Source organism: Lissotriton helveticus, chromosome 12 (assembly GCF_964261635.1).
Source record: "Lissotriton helveticus chromosome 12, aLisHel1.1, whole genome shotgun sequence".
Classification (NCBI taxonomy): domain Eukaryota; kingdom Metazoa; phylum Chordata; class Amphibia; order Caudata; family Salamandridae; genus Lissotriton; species Lissotriton helveticus.
Genome location: NC_136073.1, coordinates 288,727,005 through 288,751,764, shown reverse-complemented (window position 1 = coordinate 288,751,764; position 24,760 = coordinate 288,727,005). Strand labels below are relative to the sequence as shown.

The following is a 24,760-nucleotide window of genomic DNA, read 5'->3' as shown; positions in this document are numbered from 1 at the left end:
CCGTCCACCCAAGATTGACTTACACCTTCGAATTCCTTGAATCCTCCTCCCAATGTCTGTTACAACGTGTATCAATCAATGTGGCCCATCACCCTGGGGTCTAGTGCCTTAACGTATAACAACACAGTCTCGGAGTCTCAAAGCCTTAAAACGGGCTAATCTGTCGTTGGTAGTACACCGTAGTGATTGATGAAAGTTATTCAATGTGGGTCTTACCCGCTCTTCGACGACACCTGGAAAGGCAGCAGCCAAGGGGGGTGGCCCTGCCCTGCCTCTTCCTGTCCCTGACGGCACGGACGGGCCAGGGCTTGGCCCGGGCACGCCCGTGCTGCGGGAGGGCCGGGACGGTTAAGAGGGCCTCTGGCGCACTCCGGCAGCGTCACCAGGCCTGCGCCTCACAGGGCCTCCTGGGCAATGTAGGCGATGCCGTTTCCCTCACCGCTGTTTCGACAACGTTGGAGGAGCACTTGCTGGCCCTCGAGGGAAAGAAAGAAAGCAGGTTGAGGTGAGAGCAAAGTAAACGCTGGCCTTCCCCTCACGGCAGATTCTGGCTCTGTTATGGCGTGTTTGTATGTTAATTAGTTACTTTATTTCCGTGAAACTTGAAAAATAAATATAAAATGTGCGTAAAGGAGTTCATATTTACATTTACAAATATAACCTGAAGCATAAGTGTGAAAATGTGCATAAAAACTACATGCTTACAAGTTTAAACTAAACATTAGTGCACAAGTGTATAAATCTCTAATCACTACACTTTTAGTCTATTAATATAGTTAAATGATTCAAGCATTAACAAAGTTAAGGCACACAGAGAATATAATATAATAAAAATGTGGGTACATAATTGTATTTTTGTGACATATATGGGAGGAGACTAAATTGTGCTGCTCCAGTTTCATAGGGGCCATGTTGTCCAGGTCCATGCGTGAATAGTAAGTCTAGTCCTGTCTTTTTTTTCTTAAAATTCTTGGACTTGTAGTTCTGGTTTTAATTTATGCTGTTAAAAAGACTACAACTCCTAGAGTTCTATGAAAAACCGGGGCTGGTCTAACAAGTGAGGCATAGACCTGGGAAATATTGCAGTTATGTAGTTTGATCGACATGGTGTAGCGTATGTAGGGGTCGAATAAGCTGTTGGTTGTAGTCTGGAACCAATGATTCCCAACCCTAAGATGGCCGCCACTTTATATATGCCAGTTCACTGCCCAGTCTGGATGGCGGAGTCACGAGCTGTATTGAAGGGCGGACGAGACAGAAGGTCTGGGCAAAAAAGGTGCAGAATACCTTGTAAATTGTGAAACCATAAAACACGCAAAGGCCAGGCTCCGGTGAAAGGCCTGAGGCAGGCCGGCGTGGAAACTATTTGCACGGCTTAATGCTTATCATGAAGAAAGATGAGATGTATTCCCCAGTGCCGCATATACATTTCTCACGAATATGAAACATAAATAAATCTCCATAAATGTAATCGTTTCATTAAAACATTGTATTGCTTGCGACCATGCTAGCATCAGGCAAACGATTTACAGACGTTTATCATGGATGCGTGTTTACCATAGGCGAAAGACAAGATCGTTTGGCTCCTCCCTTATTGGTTGCAACCTATCAAACTCCAGTGACGTAGGAGGTTTCCCCAAGGTTCCTTGCTCCGCACGCGGCATCGCCTATAACACGTACGCTGACGTACGTGATGTTCTACGTTTTATGCGTGCAAGCAGTCATCGCGTTATTCTGTTTCCTCACCCATTCTTGAGTCGGGCCGCGCGCTTTCTCCTTCACAACAGCCGTTGCGCGGCCTCGCGTCTCCTGAATAGCAACGTGTGCGCGCGCGCGGCCTGTGCGGATGAGAAAACAAGAGCAGCCCTGATACCGGAGGGGGGAGGAGGAGGAGGAGGAGGAGGCGGCGGCGGGGTGCAGGCTTCAGAGACCCCGTTAGACCGAGAGAACGTTACCGGCAGGCCTAGTCTGGGGACTGATACCGGACAGGTGAGAGGGCCCTGGGCAGTGGGTGTGGCGGGGGGGTTCGCAGACTGCAGTGCAGGTAGATAGCGTATTATTTTCTTTGTTGTGATCTTCGTTCGCCCCATGTACCCTCGATAGTGGAGTACAAAATGATCTGACTCCGTCATAACCCTCTTTCTCACTATCTTCAATCCTCTTTGTTGTACCGACCCACGCGACACTGAGGATTGTGTGTTATGGGGTAAGGGGGACGATACACAACCTTTCCGGAAAGAGGATCAGTGGTTTCAGCTAGAGTGTAGTTCCCTTCCTGTGCCTTTTACACAGGGAGCGCACTACGAGCAGGCGTACTACCACAAGAGGAACACAAAATTGCGCTAGGCCTGGCCTAAGTTGGAAGCACCAAGTTGAGTCCAGGCCTTCGCGTCATCCTGCAGGCCGGGAAGTACACAACTGATAGCGAATTTGAGACTCCGTGTGGGCGGCTGGCGTGTCTCACAGAGGCCCTGCAGAACCCGGGGCATGCTTCCTGCAGATATCATGCAGTAGCCAGCCTGCGATCCCGGCTGGGGGAGGGGAGCGCACAAAACAGATGCCAGTGGGGGATGGGAGCACATCAGCTAGGGGGTAGACACCAAACCATACCACTTTCCTAGAGTATTCCTTAAGACGTGCATTTACAATGCATGTGGAAGGCCTCACCCCCGGATGGCCCTGGCAGCGGTATTATACACAGCAGAGGACAGGCTTTTTACAGTGGCTATTGCTTGCTGAAAATGTTGTATTGTGGCGATATCGCCCGCCCTGCGTATTTGTTGACCTCTATTTTATCAGTTTGAGATTGACGTGTTAGCATCTCATCAACCGCATTGCTGTTCGATAGTCGTTATATTTTATTATCAACATGGATATTTGAGCAGACTGCACAGTTGTGTTCACGGAAAACGTCACACACAGTTACTGCCCTGGCATTGTTCCAGTTGCAATTGACAGCTTTGCCCCCCTGTCGAAAATTTACAGTGAGATGCTTTTAAGTACAATGTATTCAACTGTTCATATTATTGTACACAATGTTTTCTTGCCCATTCTTACGTGGATTGATTTCAATAACCTATTGGATGTATATTTCAGTTCGCGTTTTTCTTGTACACTGTCAATCTTGTGCTCTGTCACGCGGTAAGACTTATTTTGCATATGCTTGCTAGTAATATCTCGGTTTTGTCTGGAGTGAGTTGCTTTCGCTCATCTGCGATGACTACTAAGTCGTTCCTCGATGATCGCTGTTTGCCAGGCTTACTTAGTGTGTATTTATTCAATTCTGCAAATTGAATGCAAAGCTGTTGTCAGCCTACATGGCTTGTGGGTGCACTTGTCCGTCGTTTATAACTTTTGCTATCTTGCCTCGTTAGTAGGATTGCCAGATTGCTTTCTTAAACAAATAATCGATTGCTATAATGTGGCCACTTAAACTCTAGAGCTGGTTATCAGCCTAAAAGTACTTGTCTTTTCTGCAACATGACTTTGGTTTAACACGGGTGACTGGGTCAAAGTGAGAACTAGGCGAATTGAATGGGATCTCTCTAAATTTAAAGGCCCCTTTCACATTATTGATGTAGGAAAGTACAGTCACTTTGTAGAATGGTGAGATTTGGGATTTTAGAAACATTGCGTTGCATCAAAGATGAGGAGAATGCACAAGACAGTGGTGAAGAATATTATGTAGTGCAATATTCTATTGGAGTCCTGACTGTCTTTCCTCCACAAAAAGACATCCACCAAACCCCTGCATTTGGCCTTACAATGATATGCGATGGTGTTACTGTTCCAAAAGACATGTTTTATTATGGCCTTTGAACCAGAATTGATTAAAGAAATATTGTTACAATAAACACTTTGGTCTAAGCGATTAAGACAGGGTTTGACATACTCAAACCACAGTGGAAGGTGTTTTGCTCAGTTTCAGTATTTCCTCAGCTCCCGGCCTATAGTGATGGAGTTCTGGTGTGGACCACAGTCTAGCCCAATATGAGGGGTTTCAGCGCTGCCATATCACCAACCCCTTTGAGGCCAGTATTGAAAAATTACGGCTGTGATTATATAGGGGTTGCTTACCACATACTCTACGGTGTCTTGTGGCTTACCACATACTCTACAGGTATAAGATCCGTCAGGTCACATCCAACTCTCATCTATCTTGAGCAAAGCTATTTGCATGTAGTCTTAGCAGTATGTCTAAAAGTGCCCCCATAGATGCTTAATAGTGGCCACAAATCCTGTCTAGGGACAAGATCAAAGGCTGCTCTGAAATAGATGGTCTTTGAAGAGCCTAATATGTTTCGAGACAATAAGAACAGAAAACCATGTACTCAGTAGTGATGCTCTGGCATTGTTGACAGAAGGCGGCGTTCCTTTTGGTATCTCGTGTGGGTTGAGATCTTTTCAGACGTGGATAATTTTTCTAGATATGGCCTAATGTGACAAGATTTTGAAAATAAAAAACCAGGACATTTTTAAAAACCTGGAATGTGGCTTATAATTTTACATCGACCCCAGGGCACATAATGACATAACTAGGCACAAAGGGAATACATTAAATGCATATTTTTTTTTTAAACCCTGCGCCATGTGTTTATTAAATGACTTCTTGATAAGAGCTGTTAACTAGTCCTGGCTTGGAATACATACAACTTGCCACCCTCTGTTTTCTGTCAACCGATTCAGAAAATCTAGTTATGACCTAAATTTGATTAAATTTGCCACAACAGCTAGTGGATATGGCAAATATGGGACGCCTCGTTCCTCTTATGGTCTCACATTATTTCAGCATGTTGCAGTACCTAGACGCAGATAACTGTGCAACTCACTTGGTGTTGTTTCAGATCATAACACTGCTTTTTGAGTCTTTGTAAAGTTGGTATATCAAGAACCCCACACCAAATACGGTTTGTTATTCCTGCTCCAGTTACACCATACAGAAGGGAGTGAATACAGGCTGTTTTGACAAATTTGCAGTACATTGCATGTTCTTGAACAAATTGATTTTGATGGTGATAAGAGTTGGTTTAAACAAATCACTTCCCCCCCCCCAGAATGAAGGGAGAGGTGCACAGACTGGACCCACAAACCCCAGCTTCCTATTACCAGATCTGGCGAGTGCAGAAAGTACTGAAATTCTCCCATAGAAGTTCTGAATAGCTAAAACATTGGATATGTTATCAACTAATGCTATGAGCCAGCCAAAACACTGACGGGAGCAACAATCTATAAATTGAAAGACAGGTTGTCTTTCAATAGACTTTGGAAGGTGGCTCCTCTTTAGGTTTCGCCTGCACAGCACTTACGAAATCTATTGTTAATATGTATCTTAAAAAGGTCTTGCATCCTGCCACCTTGCTTTTCATGGATGACAGCAGTCTTTTTACTGGATGGCTATACATCAATTGAAGTGTAATGCCGAAATACCAGAGTTAATTTTTTTGACTGGTTCCCCAGAAACCTGGCATTTTTTCCTTCTAGGTTAATCTTCCATATACACATACAAGTTTACCTCTATCATTTTGTTACAAAATAAACATGTTTTCGTTCTTTTTAATGCCACCTCATCAACGTTTTAATTTTTGCAGATTATCAACTGCCACTCGTGTGTTAACTAGCTGAGCTGTTATGGACAAGTTAAGAAATCTGTGAAAACAATGTAATGTTTCTTAATATTGGTAATGTTTAGCTTTTACCTTCCGAAGTCTGACATGGGTGTTTTATATATATATATATATATATATATATATATATACTTGCTGCTGGGGAGACTTGTATGTACAGGGTATATTCCGCATGGCGGAACAGTTTTTCAGGGAAGTGACACCTTCGCTCATGGATACTTTTCTATTTACCAGATTGAGGCAGAATGTGCGAGCTTTGACCCCCTCTTTCCCCGCTGACCCTGATACACTCGCCCCAATTCATGCCTTGGTGCAGCCTGAGGCCCCTCGACACGTCATATCCATGCTTTACAAACACGCGCTGAATGCGCCCAGCGCTGCCCCTGCTAGAACTAGATTGGAATGGGATAGAGACTTGGACTCGCCCCTTACTGACGAACAGTGGGAATCCAGCTGCTCTCAAACACAGGCAATTACCAGTAACAATAGACTGCGGCTGCTTCATTATAAATTTCTTCACAGGCTCTATCACACACCGGCCAAATTACATAAGTTTCGCTTAAGAGACAATGATTGTTGTCTTCGATGCGGAGCCGCTGGAGCCGACTTCATACACTTAGCGTGGCTTTGCCCCCAAGTTGCTGGATACTGGGATCGGGTGTTTGAGGGACTCACGAGCATGCTCGGTGTGACAATTGCCCCCTGTCCCCTCATGGCCTTGTTGGGATTAACGCAATCTGTAGTCACCATACACAAAAAGTTTCTAGCCATAAGTCTGCTGCTTGCTAAGCGTTTACTCGCATGCCGCTGGGGCAGAGGCTGCGCCCCCAAGTTTAAGTGTTGGCTTCACTCCCTGTCTACTTGGCAAGAGAGGCTTCACGACTATGCTGAGCTCCTTCCCCTTACCTCACAGCCGAAAGACATATGGGCACCACTCACGGCATATCTTCTTAGGTTGAGTGCTGAAGACGAGGACATTCAGGATGGGAAGGCTCTACCCACTGCAGAGCTGCTCACTACAACATCTGAGTAACATCTTATCTGTATACATTTTGCTGCTGTTTACCGGTTATTGGGGTTGTATTTGCATGGGTTGCGCACACTGTATTTATGTGGAACTGGGCTTAATACTGATTCCTGTGATGGGGTCGTGACCTGATTATTGTGTCTCCTTACTGGCAACTGTGGGGTGGGGTACAGAAGATGGATGACACCCTTACATTGCTCTTTGTACATCTGTTATGCATGTGGACTGCTTCCGGACTACTATGGACATTTGCTTCTTGCTAATTCATCCATGTTATGTTAGGGGAGGGAGGGAGGGGGTTCAGGTAACCTTTGATTATCCATGTCCATTTAGTTTAATGCCTACTTTGATACAACATGGGAAGGTGACCTATATATGCTTTTCAATACTTAATGTCATCATTCGAAGTCTATGCATTGATGTACCATGCTCTATGACTCAAAGGTTTTTTTGAAATTCAAAAAAAAAATATATATACTTATGCTCTGTACCTTTCTCCTGCACATTTCCACAACTTTGGTTTGTCACATAGCTTTTAAGGTATGGAATTCACCATTAGGGTTGGCTTCTTCGGGAACATTGTGATAGAACATCTGGGAAGCCAAATCGGCTCAGAACTTGAAACATAAAGTCCCATGCCAGAGAGTCGGAACGCCTGTCGGAGATCTAGGGCTATGCAGCCAGCGTATGGCAGGCCGTGTGGGGTGGTCGACATGACGGCGTGGAGACGCCGCGTATTCTGAGAAGTGCTTCTCTCTGGGAGGAAGCCACATTGATCAGTATGGATCAGGCGAGGGAGATGGGCTTGTATTCGTAAGGCGATAGCTTTGCTAAGGATTTTATATTCCGAGGACTGCATGGAGAGGGGTCTGTAGTTGCTTACGTCAAGGGTGTCTCTACCGGGTTTCAGAATGGATATTACCATGGCCTGCATAATCGTGACTGGTAGATGGCCGACTTCATAAGCAGTTTTGTAAATTTTTTCCAAGACAGTTGCCAGTGTTTCAGAATCGGTTTGGTAAAATTCCCCAGGCAATCCATCCATACCCGGAGTCTTACCCCGGTTAAGCGTGTGGATAGCTACTTTTATTTCCTGTTGCGTTATGGGCTTGGCTAGAGCCGTCTGAATCTCTTGGGTCAGGGTTGGGATCGTCAAGTCTCCTAGGAAATCTATCATGTCCTCCCTAGTATCTGCAGGAGGAGGAGCATAGAGTCCTTTAGATGGGTCTTGAACACAGTGTTAATTTCTAGTTGTGTGTCGACTTGTCTGCCCGTTTCATCCCGGATGCTCGTAATTACTGGGATCTCAGGGGTATCTCGGACCAGGCGAGCTAGCAGTGCTCCGGATCTATCCGCCTCCGCCTGCTGTCGCCTCAGATAGTCCCCATAATCATTAACCCGTAAGGTTTCTAGGATTTCTACATGCTCGATGTTACACAATTGCAATTCGCCTTTGCGCTCTGGGTCAATTCCCACCGCATTATCTAGCTCTTTCAGGCGATTCTCCACTTCACATAGTTTTCCATGAATTTCTTGTCTGGCTCCCACCAGTCTACCTATCGCAGCTCCCCGTATCACAGCCTTCATGGCATCCCACACCGCCAGGTTCGAGGACGTGGAGTCCCAGTTTTCCCTGAAATAATTGGTTAATGTGTCTGCCGGGTGTGTGCGGAACGGCCCGTCTTCAAGTAGGGAGGGGTTGAGTCTCCAGGTGGGGACTGGTGAGGGTATCCTACCCCAGTGTAGGTCTAGTGTTTGCGGCCTATGATCCGAGAAGGTTTTGGCAAGATACTGAGGACGTGCACTTTGTCAGTAAGGAAGTGGTGCAGATGAATCTATCTAGTCGGGTATGTAGGTTATACAATGGGGAGTAGTATGAGTATTCCTTGTGTTGGGTGTAGCGAGCGCCACACATCGGACAGTCCCCATCCCTGAAGCCATGTCCTAAATGAGTCAGACACTTTGCGCACCCCTGTCGCCTGGAGGGGAAGGTGTGATATGTCCAGGTCCACATCTAATATCATGTTCCAATCACCCCCCAGGACCCAGGGAATGTCTATCCAGTCTGCCAAGGCCCGGCCGACGGTTGTGAGGAATCCGTCCTGATCAAAGTTTGGGGCGTAGATGCTACCCAGGACCACCAGTGTACCGCCTAGTGTGCCCTTTACCAGTATGTACCGCCCTTGGTCATCCACCCTCCTCTCCAGTTCCACCCTTGGTCATCCACCCTCCTCTCCAGTTCCACAAAAGGAGTACCATGTCTCACTCATATCGTGGCGCCCCTGGAGAAAGCGGAGTACGTAGTGGATAAGACGGTCCCCCTCCATTTTTTCCGTAGCGTGTGTGTCTCGGACCGTGTCAGATGGGACTCCTGTAGGAATACAATGCGTGCTCTTTGGCGAAGTAAAAAGGCATGCACTCTGTCTCTTCTGTACCGCCCCTAATCCTCGCACATTCCAGGTAACCAGCCTATATTTCCCCCTCTCTTCAGCCATATCCAGATTCAGGTGGTACAGTGAGCAGTATTTTACATTGCAGTGTGTACATCTTCAGTGTGAGCCAGGAGACGATTCCCTCCCCTTCCCAACCACAAACTCTGAAGGCGCAGCCCCGGAACCCTGCTGTGCCGAACAAGGAACTGTAAAACATAACCAAACAATCTGTATTGCATGCGCTTCTGGGGGGTTGGCAAAGCGTGGGCCGTGTCCAAAGAGCCATACTTGTCTGCGCCGCCGGCTCAGCAGCGCCACCGGGGGAGGTAGCATACAATCGTCTATCACTGGTAGCCTCGTTGTGGGAGGAGGGGCATACGTCTTACTTATACAATGCTACATCCCTGTGTGGCACAGGAGTGTGGGGTGCGTGAGGTCCTTATGTCAGAGACAATACATAGAAAGCTCACCTCGGTTATCTCAAGGGTCGACATATCACTATACAAGGACAGTCGTGTACCCCGTCTGTGGATCCCCCTCTCCCACCATGGTTGGGCAGTGCAATCAGGTTACATTAAAAGAAAAAGGATACCAAGTTGACCTGGAGTTCCAGGTCCCATCCGCATGAGAAGTCACTCTTAGGCATCGTCCAAAATGTCATCTGCCGCTCTAGGTGTGACAGTCGGGAATAACACCATACTGTTTTCCGAGTCCGAATGTACAGTGCTGCCTTCAGTGTCCGTATTTATCGTTTCACGTTCCTCCCTGAAGGAGCCCAGCAGTGCTATAGCATCTTCCTGTCCTTGTTTCTGTTGGTGGGCAGTAGGTTTGCGCCGTTTCAGTTCTGCGCTGCGTGCAACCGATCTGTCCTCCGCATGATCCGATTCGTCCTTGGATCCGCTGGCCGTCGAACCTTGGGTTGGGGCCTGGTTCTCCTCAATATCCAGGACTTCTAGCCACTCTTCCACGTCCGCGGGGCTTTAAAAAAATTGAGTTTTATTATCGTGGATCACCTTGAGGCGTGCAGGAAATAACAGGGCATAGCGGAGTTTGGCTCTTTTGGAGTCTCTTTTTCACCTCCTAGTAGGAGGACCTCTGTTTTTGCACCAGGTTGGTATAATCCGGGTATAGTGAGATACGTTTGTTCTCGTACTCTATGATGGATTTCATCCGGGCCTGTCTAAGCAGGGTGTCCCTATCTCGGTAGTTAAGAATCTTCACAATCAGTGGCCGCGGTGGCTGTCTCGGTTGGCCAGTGGGGATCCTGTGTGCCCTCTCCACACAGAAGTACGGTGAAAGTCCCTCCGCAGCTACGTTCTCGGAACCACTGCTCCCTGCTCCATGAATTCTGTCACGTGGGGCCCCTCACTGCGTTCCGGAAGACCAATGACTCGTATGTTGTTGCGTCGATACGGCCTTCCGCATCCTCCACACGGTCCATAAGAGTTTTCACCTGGTGTTGGATAGTTTCGGCGTGTTCCGCCACCGTCGGGGTAAGGTCCGTCAGTGTCATCCCTTGGTCTTTGACTTTGTCCGCCAGTTTGTTATGGTAGGCTTTGAGCAGTGAGAGATTAGTGGTAAGGGTGCCCATTTGTGTCTCCATCGCGGCCCTAGAGTCTCTGATTTCCTTGAGTATTAGATCCAGTTTGTCCCCCCGCTGTTCTTCTGAGAGGGTAGAGTTCAGTGTCAGAGGTGTGGAACCTCCCTGACTCGCGTCCAGAGTAGGCCCCATAGATGCTCCATCCTTGCCATCTGTAGCCTTTGCACCTTTCCGCACCATGGTTGTCGTCCAGAGGTCCTCCTAATGGCTAGGGCTATGTCGCAGGGCAGGTATCTCCCCTCTCGTGCCTTTCCCCACTCGGTCTCCTGACTCAGTCCTGCGGTCTGTCTAGACTTTGACAGATAGTCGGTCTATCGACAGGGTTCTAGGTAGGTTACTGTTACTTGGGAGGTCGCAGGTCACGCTCACCGTCTTCCACTTCAAGGGGCGTCAGGGACTAGTTCGTGGGGTGGGCACCAATTTTCGCCGTCACCTTGGACTCTGAGTGGGCGATCTTATACCCCTTGCCTAGGGCTGCAATGGCGGCTTCCCCTGCGTCCTTATACGTCCATGGGGCCGTTCCCGCGTCTCCGCTGGGTGCGGGGTCTATCTTCCCGGCCCTCACTCCTCCGGCGTAGTGCAGTTCGAGGCCGGTGGTTCCCCTCCCTCCACTACCCCCACCTCACGCAGGGTAGTTCCAGTGGCTCTCCCCGCAGCTCCGGCTCCGGCAATATCCCGCCTTCGCGAATCTCTAGTGTAAGCAATGGCAGCGGGGAGAGGGGGGGGAAGGGAGGGAAAGCAGTCTGGGCCAGTGCAGCGCTCCCCACGGTATCTCCGTGTGTCCCCCGGCTCAGTGGTAGCCTTACTGGGCTCCAGTCGTGGACATCAATGCAGTGTGGCTCCGGGGTTCCAGCAGGCTGGGCCTCTGTCCGTGCGCCAGCCCTCCCCTCTGAGCGTTCGTTCCAGACCCCTTAAACCTCGCATCAGGGGTGTCGGGGGGTGGGGGGGGAGGGGTTGGTCTTAGCTCTCACCCTCTGGGCTCCGTTAGTATGCAGGCGGCGCACCAGCCGATCACTTCAGGACAGTCCCCCGTCACCGCGGCAGGCAGCGTTCCGTTTCCCGGGCACAGTCCGCACTCGAGGCCCCGGCTCTCAGCGCGGGGCCAGGCCGCAGATGCTCCGTCGCGGACCGCCAGGCAGTCGTGGCTCCCGGAGCCTCCAAACCTCCGTCAAGTCGAGCGGGGGACTCCAGTGACAGAATCCCACCTTTAGTGTCGCAGGACAGCCCTCCGTTACGGCATTCAGGATTATTTTTCCCCCGGCAGCACTGGAGCTCTAGCAGCCTCCGCCCGCCATGATGGCTTGCTAGCCACGCCCCCTCCTAAACATTTCTTCTTGAAACCATATTAATTGAGTTGGCCATTACAATTGATTGAAACATATCAATTACACACTTTTGGGCAAAAAAGCAGTGATTGGTGCTCCTACACTTCTACAAGAGTTAAACTGATGCTGACATGCTCAGGAAGGCGCACAATCACATTTTGCATCGAAACAGCAGTTTGGTTCCTTATTTTTATTACTTTTTCGCTCCCTGTCAAAGGAACTATGCTTGGATTTGTCAACTTATATGTCATGGGAAGAGCCGGGTAGATGGTCTGATCTTTGAGGACGCTTTAGCTGCATTGACTGACTATTTTTGAAAAATAGTATACATACATAAATGGATTTTAGGTCCGTGGTCTTAAGCCTATTGCCTGCTTGTATGTTCCATACAGGACATCTAGCCATTTGCATTCACGTAGTCCCGCTTCTCACTCTGAAAATGAGCTGTGCAACTTCATCATTCCTGATATTGGGATCTGCTTCGGAAGACCCAGAACATATTGGAGAAATTATTAAAATCTGTTTTGTTAGCTCAAAAGAGGTGTAAAGGCTCGTCCTTTAAAGCAATTGGCACCTCTGTTATCTCGGACTACCAACTCCTCAGTAGAGCTCTGTGACAGGACCTCAGCAACTGTCTTGATCTGCTTAGAGTTGGGTGCTGTCTTTCTGGGCCTAAAATCTTACTATGGACAATGTATGATTATCCTAGACAACACAACCGTGTTGGGTAATGTAGAAAGGGGTACGACTGTCAGTCACCTTCATCACAATAATGAAACTAATTACTGTTAGGGACTACTTGTTAGGGACTACTGGTATATGGATATCACATGAGATCGGAGGTCATTTATTTAGAGTTTACAGCGCGAACAAGCCCCTTGCGGGTATCGGAGCGCCTTACAGGGGAAGTGTCTTAGTTACCTAGTCCATGTAAATGACATGGGGTTCAATGCAAGTCAAAGATGGCATCGACATAATCTCGTAGGTACATAGTTATATGGTACATAACAAAACTATCCTAAAATAACAAGCATCATGTAGTTACGCTATCTGGATTGACAGTAGGCCTTCTAAAGTTCCATATCGAAGATACGTTGGGTCGTAACTTATCAGTAATCCAGGCTCCGGTGTATTTAGCCATGAGGAGTGACTTTACTTCTTTTTCGAAAGATGCAGTAGAGGGAATAAGTCTAGTTTCTGGGGGTAGAGCATTCCAGATTCTGGGCTTCATCCCTGAAAAGGTTTGTTTATATGTTTTCTTCTTGTTGAATCTTTGCGGTTTCAGTAGTAGGTTTTTAGTGCTTCTTGAAGATCGGACACTACATGAGGGCGCCAGTTTCTGTGCCAGATATCTGGGTGCATTGTGAGGAATAGTTTTGTGTCATACATGCTATTTTCAAATTAATTCTGGCTTCGAAAGGTAGCCAATTGAGGTATTTTAGGTCCGGGGATATGTGGGAGCTTCTTTTCGAGCCAGTGATAAGTCTCGCTGCTGCCTTGATTTATGCTCTTAGTGGGGCTGTTGTGTCGTTGTGTAGTGCGCAGAGTGAGCCACACTCCCGTAATCAACTCTTGGGGTGACCAGGGCTTGCCCTGCAAGCTTTAAGTCCTTTTCCGGCATGAAAGGTTTCCGCTTTCTCAACGTATTTATCTGAAAGTTTGCTCCTTTTGTTGCGGTGCTGATGTGTTTTTGCATATTGAGGTTTCTGTCCAGTGTTCCCAGCGATTTCGTTGAGTCCACGGTGATAGGTTGACCGAGGAAAGGTCTAGTAAGATGAGTAAGCAGACTCCGTTTTGATCTAGGATTTGTAGTGCGTCGTCAACATATGGTCATGGCTGATTCTGTGCTGTGACCTGCACGGAAACCTGATTGGTTTTGGTTGAGTAGGTTAAAGTGTTCAAAATGTCTTATCAGCTGGAGGTGATTTTGTATAGACCAAAAGCCACCACTAATGCCATCTTAATTCGTACAGCCAAACAGTGTCCTAAACTGCTGCATAGTAGCATCTGGCACATACAGAATATATCATAGCATGTTGTAACTCTTTGAATAATCTCTACATAAGCCTATAGATACAATTAGGTTCTGCAGTGCATGCTTTACAAACAGAATAAATACACGGACATGCTCTTTGTGTACAAACAGGATCCTTGTCTCTTCTGGCCTTTCAGGTATGAGTTGGGGATAACCCAGAATGTCATCTGCCCATTACTTCTGATCTGGAAGAGAGAACACTCGTGCAGAGCGAAAGTAGATTGTACAGTTCTGTTCTTGAGTTATGGCAGCACTCCATATATTTTCTAACGGAGGGATTTTCCTGGATTGGTTTAATTGCTTTAGAGGAAAATGGGGTCAATGTCCATAGTTTTTTCTATCTTACCTGGGATCAGCATGGAGATCCCCATGAAGCCCGCCCTTCTGCATTTGACTGAGGCACATCCGGCTTTCTACTGCAACAAAAGCCTGAAACTTCCTTAAAGTACATGGTCTCTTGATTCAGCAGCAGGAAAGGTTTCTCCATCTCTTGAATTGGTTGAACTTGACTTGTGAAACGCTTTTGTCAGAATCCAACATAACTGTTGCATGTGTAATCAGAAAACCCCTCCCACTAGGAACAAATTTAGCCATTTGGATTGTTGATTTGTGACATTTTGCTTATTTTTAACCCCCCCCCCCCCCCGTACGCTTGTGACCTAGTGTATTTTGAGGGTCTTAACTGGATTCAAGTAAACGTTACCTCTCGGCTATAACCGCCAGTCAATAGGCATCAACGTGCATTTCACTCAATGGTAAGAGATCCAGGTACTTGATGAGACCCAAATGTTCCCATCAGCTCTTTTAGTATATAAGCCATTTGATCTAGTAGCTTTTGGGATATTGCTCTACCTCCACACATGGTTCTTGCTTTGCTCCCCTTTGGCTCTGTGCTGCTGTGATAAAGCCCTCAGTATGGGAGGCTGCCCTCCCATACTGCCCACAACCTTGGGGTTATCTTAGACACCATGCTCTCCTTTGACAAACAAGTTAGTAGGACGGTGTCAACATGCTGTGGTGTGATTAGAATCTTGAGGAAGATTACACTCTTATCTTACCCCTGAAGCTCGAAAACAGGTCTCGGTCGCCCTCGTATCCTCAAGGCTGGACTACTGCAATGCACTGTACCTAGGCATGAACAAAAAGCTGGTTCATCGCCTACAAACAGTGCATAATGCAGCTGCAAGGTTTGTTGTCGACGCCCCGAGACGCTCTTCAGGCTCTCTTATTAGGAAAAACCTGCACTGGCTTCCTATTCAGTCCAGGATACATTTCAAGATTCTATGTTTCACCCATAGTGCCCTGTATGGGTCGGGAGCAGAAGACATTGAGTCCCTTGTGTCCTATGCTCCCAGTAGGGCCTTACGCTTGGCTAACAAGAACTCTTTTTCTGTTCCGCGAGTTGTCAAAGCCAGATGGGGAGGGAAAGCTTTCTTCTCCCTCGCTCCTAGATTGTGGAACATGCTTCCTGCTGAGCTTAAAGGACATACATCGCTTTTGCTCTTCCGCAAGGCATTAAAAACCTGGCTCTTCTTAGAAGCTTATCCATAGTCGGCGCACGCCTTACACCTACAGCAGTGGTACCATCTTTTATGCGCCTTGACACCCATAGGGCAATGTTGCGCGATACAAATCCTTATTCATTCATTCAGGCTACACCCAAAGCTGCTGGAGTGAAACAGATGTTGGGTACACAGAAAACAATTGGAGCTGTCTGTATTGCAGTCATATGAAAAAGAATGTAGTACTAAGCACAGTTTACGTCGCATGGCTCACAACATTTTGAAGAGCTATTGTCTGGTTTTACCGAAGAGGATGCCTCAATTTTGTCTTAGTAGTCAAAGGTGGACTTGTGAAATTTGAGTCTTTGGGTGTTATCATACCAAACAGCTCTTTTGGCATATTTGAGCAGACTGATCAAATGGGCAAAAGTGTTAACAGCTTACATGAAAAAGTTTGGTGAATCGTTTCGGAAAGGAGTAGTATTTGGTCCTGGTTGACACACGTTTTTGGTGGTGGAGGAATGAAGATTCTCGACATCTTTGTTGTCCTCATATTGGTCTATATTATCATAGTCTGTACTGTCTTCAACAGTCTTGCCACCCTCATTTAATCGCTGAAAACATTCCATAATAATGGACTGGAAGTTGCAGTTCATTCTGCTTAAAATTGGTTAGCTCAGCGCAAGGGCTATTGAAATAGAGTTTACTACTTTAGCTAGTTGTTAACGCTTTTAAACAGGTCTACTCCATAGGTAGGAATGAAGATGGCAGAAAAATGAGCAGTATCTGAAGTCATTCTGGCCTTCTCTTATTGAAGGGGTGATGATTAGCTGTGTGTCCTATGGCAGGTATCATTTAGGAATGACCCAGACCAATGCTTGAGTAACCACACACGGGAGGCTTTGTTTCTACACCCACAGTTAGTGCCTGGAATTTTTGTGACTCCCTCCATCCCAGCAGGTCTCCCGAAGGATAGATTTGTATTGGGTTCACTGGAGTAAAGACACAGTGACGGATTGCTAGAGTAAAGTCCAGATGCATTTACTGTACCCCATGATCGCACTGTCATTTCGGTCTTTGCATACTAGTCCATCTGTAGTAGAAGTAAGAGCAGCCACCGTGGATATGATGATTATTAGGTATGGACGTTGCCTGAACAAGTGAAAGGTGAGTGATGTTTAGAGATGTAGTGACTGTGAATGGGATGGTGGGTGTGTTACCAGCATTGAGAAATGTTCAAATCCTGTTCCTACTGCTCTAGAATTTTTATAGAAAGTGCTCTTTGTTGATGGCGTTTGTCTGCGTGTAAAATAAAACACAATAAGCATAAAATCCAACCCGTGTATAAATAAAAAAATTCAAAGCACCACAATAAAAGATCAAAAGCGTTTTCATTCAACCAATTATAGTTCTCTAGAAAATGGTCAGTTGGATCATAGCTAAAATTCATAAATTTAACAAGTGTATGTATCGCCTGACAGAAACTTGTTACCCTCAGCGAAAATCTAGAACCTGTCTAATGAGCAGGTGGCAGGATCTTCTCACTGAGGAAGTGCTGGACACTTGAGATGTCATTCATGCATGCAGTAAAATGCTCATTATTCTCCTAAAATGCCCTTCCTCTTGCGAAATTTGAATGAGAGGTTGCTCTGCTAGGAATGTGCAACAGAATAGTTCTTTGGAACTCCCTCCCTTTAGCCCTGCGTAAAGAGGAAAATTTCGCCAGTTTCAAGAAAAAAGTTAAAACCTGGCTGTTTAATAAATAATTGGTTAAATTAATGGTTGTTGATCTTTGACGGCATTTGCTTTTCTGTATTTCTTTCTCTTAGCCTTGGCGCCGGGAAACCCTTTGTGGGTATCTGTGCGCATTACAAGTGTAAAAAATAAAATAAAATAAATAGCCCCACTAGAGCCATACAAATTTGTAAGCCTGTTCAGAGTTACAGGAATCTTAAAACTACTGGAAATTGAGATTCATGCTTGATTAAAATGTATACATTCTGGGTTGTTTATGCAGTTACTGATCTCACACTATAGGAGTGTTTGAACGTGATACAGGCAAGATTTGTTTGGCATCGTGCTCAAGGCAGGTTTTTGCTTCATGTCTGCCACCGGTACCCTCCAGACATGCCTAAACAATGAGCTGACCAATCTGGCTTACAGCGAAGAGGGCTGGTTGACCAGACACATTGAGGGTCTCAATACTGGGGTTGCAGGCTGTTGCCTTTGGCAGCAGGATAGACTGCATCACATGAACTGAACAGCTGGGTAGCTGCAAGAGGAGCACTTCTGGACGCTGCAGTTCGAGCATGGTAGACCTGAGGCCTCTGCATACTTCACGGCAAGTGCAGAACCTGTATGGTTGATTGGGACAGATGCAGTGGTAGCATGTCCAGTGTCTTTTGGTTCGACAGTTCCCTTAGTGTGCAAATCTTGGATGTTTTTTAGGTCTCGCCTGTCGATGCGCATGCGCATCGAGCAAGCGAGACTATGGTGGCTTATCCACTCTTTATCCAACTTGCAAGGAATCGTGGCGATTCCTTGCAGTGCACGAGAAATTTAAGCTCAATGCGCATGCGCATTGAGCTTAAAAGCGCGTGCACATGCCCCCAGCCGCCTGCCTTGCCTACTCTCCCAGCTGGTGCCGCTCCACCCCCTGCGGCATCAAAGGCTTTCACGGCCGGCCGGCCATGCTTTCAGTTTCACGACCGGCCGGCCGTGTGAAGTACATTTCAAAGCCCGCTCTCCCTGCTCCGCCCCCTGCTCCGGCCGAGACGCATTTCTCCTCCCTCCTCCCCCCTCCTGGGTCAGGTTACCCTGCTTTCTCTTTCGCTTTTTTTTCACGCTCATGCTTATGATTTCTTTATTGTATCTTGTGCTTCTCCGCCCATCTAATGGTTGTTAGTGCGCTTTACGTTTGAACAGCCATAGAAAATGAGATTTCTTATATAATAAATATTTAACTTGCATACAAATGGGAGTGCTTTAGTGGGAGAGCGTGACAATTGTTCGTAGGGATCATTTGAAGATAGGGAGGTGCGTCATTTCCTGTGGAAAACGCGGAAGAGACTTTTCACAGTTGAATGGAAGGGGTGAAGGTAAAGTGTGTTATAAGAGGCATTATAGCATGTACACATTTTGTTTGGCCGTCTCATTGAAGTAACACGCATGCAATGCACTCTATACTATTTTAAGCTCATGCAATAAAATAAGCTCTTGAATTAGTACTTGGAAAATATTTCAGTACATAGACTTATGACACGTGCATTGCGACTAGGCTCATTTCAGTAATATACGTGTGTTCCAATTGTGAAATGACATCCAGAATTGATATTCTATTTATCACACCAAGCCACCCTGTGCTTAATCAAATCGCTCCCTGTATTATATCAGAACGCAATTGATAACGTGTTTTTAAATATAAGCCCCTTTTCCATCTTTGTTTTGTTTTTGTTTTGCCAAGTAAGCATAGGCATTCCAGCGCCTATCGAATAACGTTTCGAGGCACAAAGGGTCTCACAGTAATGCTTTTCACCACTTTTATTGTGACACTTTATTATCGCCAGGTCATTATTAATAATTAAAGGATAGGCGATTACACACGATCCTTACTTATCGTATGCATAAGCAAATGCATATTATTTTTGGTAAATGCGGGTTTCACCAAATTCAAATGCCTACGCAGCGCCAAATGAGTTTGAGCGATAAAGGCGACACTAGAAAGGGAGCCGGGAGCAGAGGAAACTGTCCTGTAGCATTTGTACTTGCATAATTTTACTCAAAAGACCATACCCTTTAATTATTTACATTTTTCTCCAGCCACATACAATAAAATATATATTTTGTGAAGAACTTCTTAATCCTCTAGTGTGGTTTCCTGATTTTTTTTACTTGTTTTTTATTAAATCCGCCTCCACTGTATCAGGGGTTTCACGATTAGTGCTGGAAAATCCGATTTAATGGCGCTGAAAAAATGTAGATTAATCGTGCTGGAGCAGCGGTTTAATCGAACGCCCTCTTTGTTTATAGCATCCAGGGTAAGCTGACAGCCTCATTGGGAAGCATGCCTGCCCCTCTCTTTGAAGTGTTTTTTGTACAGCAGCGCATTGAGGCGGCGCAGGCGCTCTACACGTGACCTATGACATAACACGCGGTAAAGCTTCTCAAAAGCACATCAGGGGTTAAATGTTAAATTTAAAAGAGGACCCTAGACACATATTCTCTCTTCCATCCTACAGAGGAGCCCAAGCGCCTATCTTACAACTTTTCGAGGCTTCGAGGCACAAATGGGTCTCACACCAATGCTTTTCGACGCTTTTAGTGCAACATTTTAATATGGCCAGGTTGTTTTTTTTAATATTTTAAGAACAGAAACATACATGGGCTCGTTACTTTGTTACCTTTTTTTTATTTAGCTGGGACTGAGGGGGGGGGGGGTGAGAATGTGATTTCGGACAATATATGAAAACACTTCCCACTGCCCCCGCCATTAACTAAAATATGAAATGGTTATTCAGCAGTCTTTGGAAATTCCTGGAGGCAGAACAAGTGTTTGCACTTGAAGGGTGTGGTTGGCTTCTCGGATTGCAATAATGTCCAATTGTCTTGAAAGAGCTTGGCAATTCAAATCACACCTGTACTAAAATGCAAGGCACTTAGCTGCCCTCCTTCCAAAATATCAGATATACACATACATTGTATTTTTTTTCTGTTTGGTGCATTTCTTATCTGCAAAGGACACTCTGTAAACAGAAAGCATCTCCAAATGTGCCCTCCATAGCAATACATATTATTATTATTATTATTATTATTATTATTATTATTATTATTATTATTATTATTATTTCTCACACCCTCACTCACCCTCACACACACTCAAGCAACGTCACACACCCGAAGCCTCACACCCCCTCACTCACACTCACCCTCACACCCCCTAACGCTCACACCCCGAACGCTCACACCCCGAACGCTCACACCCCGAACGCTCACACCCCGAACGCTCACACCCCGAACGCTCACACCCCGAACGCTCACACCCCGAACGCTCACACCCCGAACGCTCACACCCCGAACGCTCACACCCCGAACGCTCACACCCCGAACGCTCACACCCCGAACGCTCACACCCCGAACGCTCACACCCCGAACGCTCACACCCCGAACGCTCACACCCCGAACGCTCACACCCCGAACGCTCACACCCCGAACGCTCACACCCCGAACGCTCACACCCCGAACGCTCACACCCCGAACGCTCACACCCCGAACGCTCACACCCCGAACGCTCACACCCCGAACGCTCACACCCCGAACGCTCACACCCCGAACGCTCACACCCCGAACGCTCACACCCCGAACGCTCACACCCCTAACGCTCACACCCCGAACGCTCACACCCCTAACGCTCACACCCCCTAACAATCACCCCCTAACAATCACCCCCTAACCCTCACCCCCTAACCCTCACCCCCTAACCCTCACCCCCTAACCCTCACCCCCTAACCCTCACCCCCTAACCCTCACTCTCACCCCACACCCTCACCCCCTCACCCCTCACCCTCACCCCCTCACCCTCCACCCTCACTCACCCTCAACCCCTCACCCTCACACCCTCAACCCTTCGCCCTCAACCTCTCACTCACCCTCACTCACCCTCAACACCTCAGCCTCACCCTCACTCACCCTCAACACCTCAGCCTCACCCTCACTCACCCTCACTCTCACTCACTCACCCTCACTCTCACTCACTCTCACTCACCCTCACTCTCACTCACTCACCCTCACTCTCACTCACTCTCACTCACCCTCACTCTCACTCACTCACCCTCACTCTCACTCTCACTCACTCTCACTCACCCTCACTCACCCTCACTCACCCTCACTCACCCTCACTCACTCACACTCACTCACTCACCCTCACTCACCCTCACTCACTCACACTCACTCACACTCACTCACCCTCACTCACTCACTCACACTCACTCACTCACTCACCCTCACTCACCCTCACTCACCCTCACTCACCCTCACTCACCCTCAAACCTTCACCCTCAACCCCTCACTCACCCTCACTCACCCTCACTCACCCTCAAACCTTCACCCTCAACCCCTCACTCACCCTCACTCACCCTCAAACCTTCACCCTCAACCCCTCACTCACCCTCACTCACCCTCACTCACCCTCAAACCTTCACCCTCAACCCCTCACTCACCCTCACTCTCACTCACCCTCAAACCTTCAGCCTCAACTACTCTCACTCACCCTCAAACCTTCAGCCTCAACTACTCTCACTCACCCTCACTCTCACTCACCCTCACTCAGCCTCAACTACTCTCACTCACCCTCACTCTCACTCACCCTCACTCAGCCTCAACTACTCTCACTCACCCTCAACCCCTCACCCTAAATCACCCTCAACACCTCACCCTCACCCTCACTCACCCTCAACACCTCACCCTCACCCCCTCACTCACCCTCACCCTCAACCCCTCACCCTCAACCACTCACCCTCACTCACCCTCACTCACCCTCACTCACCCTCACTCACCCTCACTCACCCTCACTCACCCTCAACCCCTCACCCTCCCTCACCCTCACACAGTGCAATAGGTCTCAGACCATTTCAGTTACAGCTTTAAGAAATGTTTATGGCTTTTTTTATTTGTAATTCTTTAGCATTGGCTACAGGAAACAAAAATGCTAAACATTTACAAAAAAAAACCCATAAACAATTCTAAAAGCACTAACTCTAATGGTGCGAGACCTATTGCATTTCCAATGCTTGTTTCCTTTTTCCTCCACAGTGACCATAACCGGTTCGCACAGGATTCGGTGTGGCACGTACTATGAAAGTGCAGTTTAATTCCTAAAGCCTTGTATAGTTACTGAACTACACATTACACAGTAAGGGTTCTTATTACTCCCTATCTGAAGGCAATTTACAAATCTAGGGATTACATTTTCTATACAGCCTGTAGGCTACATGAGTGGTTCTGACACACTTTCTAAATGTTGTGGGCTTGGTAAGTGACATAAGAATGACAATAGTTTGGGCAGTTGGTGGGGGGCGAGTGCAAACCATTGACTACCTGAAGCACGGATCATGCAGTCTCTGCTTACTTGGGTAGTACCGTGGTGTAATTGGGCATCAATTTTGAAGCACCCACCATGCCTGTTCCTCCACACACTCCAAATTAGACCCTTTTGCGGTCCTGCTATATGTAAAGGGCCCATTCTTGTGATTCGATTAAGTCTTTAGAGGAGGTGAGGTATTCAGTACCTTGGTATGCATACACCCTGACTTCAGAATTGATCAGCGACTGAGCCTCAACAAAACTATTGCATTGTTTTTGATAGGGACCCCAGCAGAATTTAGGAGCTTTCAGTGCATCCAGAGAAGCCTCTTAACTCCTGAAATTCCAGAACTTCTCCATGTACCTACTACCCAGGCCACTTCATTACATAACCCGCAAGACAACCATTAATTTTCCAGTATTTAAACCATATACAGTTGATAAAGCAATCAGACTTCATATAGCATAAATTAAGACCTGTACCTAGTGCAGTTTGTTTTAAGCGGCGAGTCGAAGAATAGGCCATCCCTCCAAGTCCACCAGCCCCTGGGGTGGTTGATCCTGGTCCAACTCTGCTTCCTGCATTCAAGCCAGCGCCGACACATCAGGACTGTTACAAAAAAAATATGCATGTTCACCAATTATTGAAGGGCTTTATATTAGCAAAAAGATAAATATTTGTAAATTACTAATTGCCATCCTGGAAGTGCTTTGCACTCATAAAATATGCATGCTGAAAGGCAAGCACAAATATATGTATTCAGCGGTCATTACTTGGTACTGTAAAACAAAGGAGTACACTGGTGCTGGCATCTGAGACCAGCAGAAAGGAAGACTACCTTAAGTTGTTACAACAATGTAAACCTCTTCAGCTGTCTTGGGAGCCACAACGTGGGAGAGGCTTGAAACATCCTAGGTGGGCACTTTAAGCACAGGTAAAATGAGCAGGAAAACATGGCTGCAGCAGGTAATTTATTTGTATGCAATAATTCACAGTTGACATTTCATTCCTTTAACCGCATGCGTGCGGGCGGAATTCCGCCCGTACGCTGGGAATCTGTAAAGTGCACTTTACATGACGAGCTGGGCTCGTCATGAGCGTGCGAGGAGGCTACCTCATGACGAGCCCAGCTCGTCATGAGCGTCGAAGGGGTTAAGAGTGTGGTTTTACCTTCATCTAATGCTCTCCAATTGTTTTGAGATCTTGAAGTTGAAAAATTTTGGAATGCTGACTTTAAGTTGTATAGTTACTGTTGTGATTTTAAATCCTAGTCCTGTTGCCAGATAAGCCTTTGGCTAAGCTTTAGCTGTTGGCTAGATGGCCTTTCTTGGTTTATTTTCTCCCTTCTGTGATATGTTGGTTTTGATAGGAATTCATGGGGTGCTTGCATTACCGGGAGTCTTCTAGATCCTGCAGCAGTAAAACATACTCCACATCTGCTCACAATTGCAATTTCGGTTCTTGTAGTCCTAGTGTTTGTAGAGTGTTTTTTTTTGTTTTGTTTATTTGCCAGGTAAGTTGATGTGCATTACAGGCAAGACTCCATCTCTTCTCCTCTGTCCAGGGGGGTTGTTAATGAGTTCTTGTGGTTCATTAAGATACTATAGAGGGCCAGACTTCATAAACTCGATGAATCCAAGTTGCTTATTTCTGAACCGAATTCTTCATCATAAGTGTTACCTCTGAATTCATGTGGGCTGGGCTCTTGATCTTGTGTTGGGGTCCTGTTCGATCTTATGACATTCTGACCTTCAGAAAATGTACTTCTTCCATCTCTGCGTGGCATGATGGGCTAGGCCTCTACTAGAGTTCTTGAATAGAGCTGCTTTAAGGATTGTGTACAATTAGCAATTTACCAACCTTAACCCATGCTCTCGTAGTTGATTGCAATTCAGTTGAGAACTCTCTTCACCTCAAATCTACCTCTTTCCCTTTTGCTTTACATTGTTCTTGTTACAGCAGCTCTATTTACCTACCCTGTCCAATCTCTGCCTTTTCTGTGTCTTCCTGACCTTTCAATACACTTCTCTACCCCACATCTCTCAATACACTTCTCTACCCCACATCTCTCATGGCCTAGCCCTAACCCCTCTCACTCTTCCTATTTTACATCTCTATTTCTTTAGGTCCTCTTTTA

General features: G+C 46.7%; 1 protein-coding gene across 1 annotated transcript in view; it reads left to right on the top strand.

Annotated features, from left to right (window-relative positions):
• The first annotated feature begins 1,844 nt into the window (after window positions 1-1,844).
• SIAH1 (siah E3 ubiquitin protein ligase 1) overlaps window positions 1,845-24,760 on the top strand; it is a 78,140-nt gene continuing 55,224 nt past the window's right edge. Inside the window, exon 1 of the mRNA XM_078671216.1 lies at window positions 1,845-1,989. The gene's annotated coding sequence lies outside the window, so the exon portion shown is untranslated. The remainder of the gene's footprint in view (window positions 1,990-24,760) is intronic.